Raw genomic sequence first — 7,879 nt, 5'->3', positions numbered from 1 at the left:
ACCTGAAAACTGTATGTTGGATTTCTGTGTTCTGTAAGCTATAATGTTAACACAGTTTTCCTTCAAGAGCTGATATATATACCCAAGGCTACTGGAAATATGTCATGTGGCGATGGAGGTCCAAAATCTGTGGCATGGTAAGCTACATTAGGAAAAAACATTTTTGGAAATGCAAATTGCATGCATATTATGAGATTAAAGAAATTATGCAGCACAATCTGTAGAATTATTATCGAGCTTTTCTGAAACTTCCAGGGATTGTACAGAAATGCATCCTAATACTTTGGAATATAGGTCGTTTTCCTAAAAAGGAAAACTGAACACACTCTGGCTAATCTTTTTCAAAGTATTATGATGCAACAATTATTGAGATTGCATTGCCTGACTGTACAGGAACACCATTTTATTACCACTGCCCTTCCTAACTCACAAAATATAATGTATGTAAAACATATGCAACGTTGTACTCAGCAGAAAACAAACCTACATAAACATATTCCAGCTACTAAAAACTGTCCCTCTACAATTCTGGGCATCCAAGCTATGTTCAGGCTTAGGGGTGCTTTCTGTTTGTTGCCTCTGGACACACTTGGAAACAGCAATGCAGAACCATATTGAGCATTACATATTTATTATCTGAGTACATCAATGAGAGTCATTTTAAAGTTCCAGACATCAGTCCCTAAAAAGACATACAAAATGCTTTGGATTTGTCTGAACTCTAGGTTCCCTCTTGAAAATATGTAACTGCTGCTTTGAGCACAATTATATCAAATATAAGTTGCTATATGTTAGTAAAGGAAACTATTTGTATGACCTGCACAGCACCATTTTACCAGCCTGTTTCAGTTTTATTTAAATATGTAGGGTGCCTGTTTCTCGCTGCAGACAAAAGGCCTACGATAGCCAGGGCCGGCTTTTGGGTGGTGCGACCCCACCGGGCACTGACCTCAGGGGGGCGCTGTGTTTTGCAATAACTTCCGAAACTTGCGATTTAAAAGCGCCTGCTGAAAAGTTCCTTGTGTGTTTAGTCTTCAAGAAACAATTAAAATGTCAAGATACCTCTTGTGATTAATGTTCCTGCTAGAGAGAGAGACCGGAGCTTTGCATAGTGGCAGCTTTGACTTAACATAAAGTGGCATAGAGGGTTAATATACCGGCTGCAAAAAACAGAACTATGGGGCATATTTAAAAAAAGTGGCACAGTGCAGCGCCACTTTTCTTGCACCCCTTAGCGCCCCCCCCCTAACACCACCATGCGTGCGTAATATTTAAAATATGGTGCACCATGGCGGTAGTTAGGGGACTAGCATCAGAATTTTTTATGCTTTGCAGGATTAGCGTAAAAAATGTTGACACTAATCTTGCAAAGCACCCGGAGGCACCTTGTAACCAATGGAAGCCTCATTTTAATGCCTGCTCTGAGCAGGCATTAAAAGTGCCGGATTAAAATGAGGCAAAGAAATCCAACAGATTTCTTTGCATAATTTTTTTGTCCTAACGGGGGGAATGCCCCCTTTGTATACATTATGCCTGTCGCAGGCATAATGTAGCACACAGGGTTACAAAGTGGCTCAATGCATGCATTGCGCCTCTTTGTAAATATGGCACAGCGTTTTTGGCCTTCCAACGCCACATTAGTGTAAAAATATGACACTAATGTGGGATTAGAATAGCACTAGGGGCTCTTAAATATGCCTCTATGGCAGTGCTTAATTTGTGCTTGTTGTTATTTTTGAGGGCCTGAGCTTATTTTTCTGCCTCATGCATTTACTGTGAGAAAAAGACACATATGGAAAAGATGGAGGAAGAGATAAACGAAGAAGCGTCACAACGGGAAAAAGCAGAAATCTGCAAGAGTGAGCTGAAGGGGCAGGGAGTGCCTGTAAATGGATTGAAGAGGCCCAAGATGGCTTCAGGATTACCTTGCCTCTGTATTCCATGTTCACACATTTAATTGCAGCAGCCATGTGCTTAAGAGGAGGGCTTTGGGCACCGGCACCTTTTTATTTACAAATTAAGCACTGCTCTATGGGGCATATTTGAAAAAAGTGAAGCTGCACACAGTACAGTGCCACTTTTCTTGCGCCCTTTAGCACCCCCCTAACACCACCATGTGTGATCTGTATTAAAATATGGCGCAACATGGCAGTAGTTAGGGAACTAGTGTCAGAATTTTTTACACTAGTCCAGCGCTTTGCAGGATTAGCGTAAAAAATATTGACGCTAATCCTGCAAAGCACCCAGAGGCCCATTGTAATCAACCGGTGAGGCGATGCGGGGCACATTTGCCGGGTGGTAGTGAGTGAAACCGAGGAAGAGGTAATGGGGTGGGGGGCACCACAGTAAACTGTCGCAAAGGGCGCCACCTGTCCTAAAGCCGGCCCTGACCATAGCAGCTGTAGACAGTATTAACGCGTGGGCAAAATTCTCTCTTAACACCTGATTAATGCACTCAAGGAATTAATGGGAGCGAGTATCTTTTCCAAAGTGAAAGAAGCTTTTGTTGTCACCCAAGTGCAGCGGTTTAGTAGCTTTTCTGTTTCAGTTAGTAAAATTTTTTGCTAAAAACTGTAAGTCACTCAGCAGATGCTGTAAGAAGTGTCACGTGTGGCAAACACACAAATATTCAGAACACACTTGTAAGGAAATGGCTCCCTGTTCCAGTTACCCCCCACTTTTTGCCTGATACCGATGCTGACTTGACTAAGAAGTGTACTGGGACCCTGCTAATCAGGCCCCAGCACCAGTGTTCTTTCACCTAAAATGTACCATTGTTTCCACAATTGGCACACAGATAAGTCCCTTGTAAAAGGTACCAGTGGTACCAAGGGCCCTTTGACCAGGGAAGGTCCCTAAGGGCTGCAGCATATGTTGTGCCACCCTAAGGGACCCCTCACCTAACACATGCACACTGCCATTGCAGATTGTGTGTGTTGGTGGGGAGAAAAGGCAAAGTCGACATGGCATCCCCCTCAGGATGCCATGCACACAAAATACTGCCTGTGGCATAGGTAAGTCACCCCTCTAGCAGGCCTTACAGCCCTAAGGCAGGGTGCACTATACCACAGGTGAGGGCATAGCTGCATGAGCAAAATGCCCCTACAGTGTCTAAGTCTATTCTTAGACATTGTAAGTACAGTTGTGGCCATATTAAGTATATGGTCTGGGAGTTTGTCAAAATCGAACTCCACAGCTCCATAATGGCTACACTGAATACTGGGAAGTTTGGTATCAAACTTCTCAGAATAATAAACCCACACTGATGCCAGTGTCGGATTTATTAAAAAATGCACACAGAGGGCATCTTAGAGATGCCCCCTGTATTTTACCCAATTGTTCAGTGCAGGACTGACTGGTCTGTGCCAGCCTGCTGCTGAGAGACGAGTTTCTGACCCAATGTGGTGAGGGCCTTTGTGCTCTCTGAGGACAGAAACAAAAGCCTGCTCTGGGTGGAGGTGCATCACACCTCCCCCCTGCAGGAACTGTAACACCTAGCAGTGAGCCTCAAAGGCTCAGGCTTCGTGTTACAATGCCCCACGGCACTACAGCTAGTGGAGATGCCCGCCCCCTGGACACAGCCCCCACTTTTGGCAGCAAGTCCAGAGGAGATAATGAGAAAAACAAGGAGGAGTCACCCACCAGTCAGGACAGCCCCTAAGGTGTCCTGAGCTGGGGTGACCCCTGCCTTTAGAAATCCTCCATCTTGGTTTTGGAGGATTCCCCCAATAGGCATAGGGATGTGCCCCCCTCCCCACAGGGAGGAGGCACAAAGAGGGTGTAGCCACCTTCAAGGACAGTAGCTATTGGCTACTGCCCTCCCAGACCTAAACACACCCCTAAATTCAGTATTTAGGGGCACCCCAGAACCCAGGAAATCAGATTCCTGCAACCTGAAGACGAAGAGGGACTGCTGACCTGAAGCCCTGCAGAGAAGACGGAGACACCAACTGCTTTGGCCCCAGCCCTACCGGCCTGTCTCCCCACTTCAAGAAAAAAAGCGACGCATCCCCCAGGGTCCAGCGACCTCTAAAGCCTCAGAGGACTACCCTGCATCTAAAAGGACCAAGAACTCCGGAGGACAGCGGCCCTGTTTCAAAGAAAATGCAACTTTGCGACAAAGAAGCAACTTTTAAAGACCACACGTTTCCCGCCGGAAGCGTGAGACTGTCCACTCTGCACCCGACGCCCCCGGCTCGACCTGCGGAAAACCAACACTACACGGAGGACTCCCCGGCGACTTCGAGCCCGTGAGTAGCCAGAGTTGACCCCCCTGAGCCCCCACAGCGACGCCGGTAGAGGGAATCCAGAGGCTCCCCCTGACCACGACTGCCTGCTTCAAAGAACACGATGCCTGGTAAACCCACTGCAACCGCAACCCCCAGGACATGAAGGATCCGACCTCCAGTGCAGGAGCGACCCCCAGGCGGCCCTCTTCCTAGCCCAGGTGGTGGCTACCCCGAGGAGCCGCCCCCCCCCCCCCTTGCCTGCATCGCTGAAGAGACCCCTGGGTCTTCCATTGAAACCTATTGCGAACCAGACGCCATTTTGCACTCTGCACCCGGCCGCCCCTGTGCCGCTGAGTGTGTACTTTCTGTGCCTGCTTGTGTCCCCCCCGGTGCCCTACAAAACCCCCCTGGTCTGCCCTCCGAAGTCATGGGTACTTACCTGCTGGCATACCGGAAACGAGGCACCCCTATTTCCATTGAAGCCTGTGTGTTTTGGGCACCACTTTGACCTCTGCACCTGACCGGCCCTGAGCTGCTGGTGTGGTAACTTTGGGGTTGCCCTGAACCCCCAGCGGTGGGCTACCTTGGACCCAACTTTGAACCCTGTAAGTGCTTTACTTACCTGTGAACCTAACAAATACTTACCTCCCCCAGGAACTGTTGATTTTTGCAGTGTCCATTTTTAAAATAGCTTATTGCCATTTTTGCCAAAACTGTACATGCTATTGTCATGATTCAAAGTTCCTAAGATACCTGAGTGAAATACCTTTCATTTGAAGTATTGTTTGTAAAACTTGAACCTGTGGTTCTTAAAATAAACTAAGAAAATATATTTTTCTATATAATACCTATTGGCCTGGAATTGTCTTTGAGTGTGGGTTCCTCATTTATTGCCTGTGTGTGTACAACAAGTGCTTAACACTACCCTCTGATAAGCCTACTGCTCGACCACACTACCACAAAATAGAGCATTAGAATTATCTCTTTTTGCCACTATCTTACCTCTAAGGGGAACCCTTGGACTCTGTGCATGCTATTTCTTACTTTGAATAGTACATACAGAGCCAACTTCCTACAACACTATAGTCCCCAAATTATATACTTTCTGTGTCGCTGTATATAGTCAACTTTTGGTTGAAATGAATTATATTAACTAAAACCAATAAACGTTTGCCATTCTAGAGTTCCTTCTAAATAAGGAGACCAAAATTCACATTTACCTATCTGTACAATTTCTGGGACTTAATTCTAAATGCTTTTAATAAGTGGTGTCAAATTATGCCATTTGCCCGAGTGACGTATAATTGTGGTCAAGATGGGATCTAAAACTGGGAGCCGAAGCCACAACACCTCCTGGGCCCTGGGTTTTAAGGTGGTGGACTGTCGGATTCCCATGATTTCTGCTTTTGTCATCGTAATATTCATTTTGATGTGACATGAGAGAGCCATGTGGAAGGCCATGTGCCTAGACAAGCCAAGTGTCCTTGGGGCCTCGGGTTGCACCATTGCAGAGCAGAGTGTATTGGGCATCCTTGACTGCGGGGGCACTGTGACTCCTGAATCTTTGTGCTGTTTGGTGCCAAAGCTACCTCATGCACAGTGAGACACAAGCAACACAGCTCCTCCGTGTCATGGGTACCAGAACAGCCGAGACAGTGAGGTCAAACAATGCCACGGTCATCCTACTGATTTCTCAAAGAGTGAGGTCTCAAGCCAGCTCTCCACTTGGATCTTGAAGCCAGACAACACCGCTTTGCCACAACCTAACACAACTGAGAGGTGTCCTAAACAATGAAGTTTTCTTATTGGCAACATCCCTGATCTGTAGCACAGTCCAACGCACAATTGTTTCTGCAATGGGAAAATCTACAACCAATAAGATAATGTTACATATTTCCACCACCAAAAATTAACCTTTCGAGTAAAGAAAATGGGCCTTGTCTATGTGCTGTAGATTCGCTCGATGAACTCGAGACAAGCCGGGAAACAATAACACAGACACGTTGTGCCTTAGAAATTAAAAAAAGATTTGGTAATAATAGTCTTGAACTTCAGGTTAGACAAATGCATGCTATATGACTGTGTGAGCCACAACGAAATTGGTGTGCAAGACCCTCAATAACACACTCTAGACATATGCAAACAACTATAAGAGTTATCAGAATGAGTTGGATACCTAGAAGGTCGCGCTCAAAACAAACATAAGTCGAGCAATGTACACATGTGGACATGCTAGAGTACCGGAAATATATAAAAAAACATTGTTCATCTAAAAGTAGCAGGCTGAAGAGGTGGCACCTTAACAACCATCTCCCTTTTGCCGCCTAGCCCCATATTAGCAAAGTTTCGGAATTTCCGGGCTGGCAGTTCAGCACTTATTTAATGTAGTGAAAAGAATGCTTTGGGCCTTGGATTAAAATATGCACACAGGAGAAACAACCCGAACCACGACTCCGTAAGAACGAAGTCGTGAACAACGAAAGCGGAACAACGCTTTGGTTACCCACGACTTCGTTCTTCTGTGCCTTAACCACGCATGTGCTGAATAACGCACATGCGTGGTTAAGGCACAGAAGAAGGCCGTCGGCTTCGGTGGAGGATGCGGTCAGGTAAGTGGGGCTGGGGCCGTTTTAGGGGTGGGGGTATTTTTAGTTTTTAGGGGCGGGGTGGGGTCGAGGTAATTTACATTTTTAGGGGTGGGAGGTCGAGTAGTTTAGGTTTTGGGGGGTGGGCGTTCAGGGGTGGGGGGTTGGGGTAGTTTAGGTTTTAGGGGTGTGGTTGGGTCGTGATTGTTTTAGGGGCAGGGGTGGGGGGCCAGGGTATTTTTAGTTTTTAGGGGTGGTGGTTGGGCTAGTTTAAGTTTTAGAGGGGGTGGGGGTTGCGGTAGTCAGGTAAGTGGGGCTGGGGCAGGGCTGGGGGGTAGTTTTAGGGGCAGGGGACCTTTTAGTTTTTTAGGGGTGGGGGGTTGGGGTATTTTAGGTTTTAAGGTAGTGGGGGTCATGGTAGTTTTAGGGGCAGGGTCTGGGAGTTGGGGTATTTTTTGTTTTTAGTGTGGTGGGGTAGCTTAGGTTTTAGGGGGTGGGGGTTGCAGTAGTTTTAGGGGCAAGGTGGGGGGGTCGGGGTATTTTTAGTTTTTAGGGGTGGGATGGGCGGTCGGGGTAGTTTAGGTTTGGGGGGTGGGGGGTCAGGGGTCAGGGTAGTTTTAGGGGTGGGAGTGGGGGGGCCGGGATATATTTAGTTTGAGGGGGTGGAGGGTTGCAGTAGTTTTAGGGGTGGGGTCGGGTAGGGGTACAATTGTTTTTAGGGCTGGGGGTGGGGGGTTGGATATGATTTTTTTAGGGGTAGGGGTGGTGTTGCATGCTGGAACCACGCATGCCTTTACCAGGAATGCCTTTACAACAAAAAATTGTTGTTAAGGCATTCGTGGTAAAGGCATTTGTGGTAAAGGCATTCGTGGTAACAACACAGTCGTTGTTGCGACCACATTGTTTAGGCCTGCATGGTTCCAACATTCGTTGTTCTGACGTATATTCACACCCACACACACCGATAGAGGTAATATAGTTTGCTCCAAGTACTACTGTTTACATCCAGCATAACATGCACAGTGGCTTTTAAGGGTACTATAGCAGTTTGTAAAAAACAGAAAA

The sequence above is a fragment of the Pleurodeles waltl genome, chromosome 6 (assembly GCF_031143425.1).
Source record: "Pleurodeles waltl isolate 20211129_DDA chromosome 6, aPleWal1.hap1.20221129, whole genome shotgun sequence".
In the NCBI taxonomy this organism is placed as follows: Eukaryota; Metazoa; Chordata; class Amphibia; order Caudata; family Salamandridae; genus Pleurodeles; species Pleurodeles waltl.
The sequence above is the reverse complement of the archived record's forward strand: the minus strand, read 5'-3'. Positions refer to the sequence as shown.